Source organism: Trachymyrmex cornetzi, unplaced genomic scaffold (assembly GCF_001594075.2).
Source record: "Trachymyrmex cornetzi isolate Tcor2-1 unplaced genomic scaffold, Tcor1.1 scaffold1672, whole genome shotgun sequence".
Lineage (NCBI taxonomy): Eukaryota > Metazoa > Arthropoda > Insecta > Hymenoptera > Formicidae > Trachymyrmex > Trachymyrmex cornetzi.
In genome coordinates this window covers 18,486-18,786 of record NW_017296279.1, presented here as the reverse complement: position 1 = coordinate 18,786, position 301 = coordinate 18,486, and positions in this window count along the sequence as shown.

Here is a 301-nt window from a genome sequence, read left to right as displayed (position 1 = left end):
CATCGAATATTCGTCACGTATCAACGCTACGTATGGTCGATAGATATAAATGATGCAAAATACGATGGACCACACGTACTAAACAGTTACATGGATTTCCTTCCGGATAATTTCTCCTTATCAGCAGCATATCAAAGGCCTTCGGGTGAACTAGTACTGTTTATACACGATGTAATTTACATCGTGGTTGAGTATCCCAGTTTTAAATTGAAAGAAGGCTGGCCAAAACGTCTCTCAAGTCTAGGATTTCCCCCGAACATTTTCATCAATACCGTAGTAAATACTAACAGAGGACAAACCT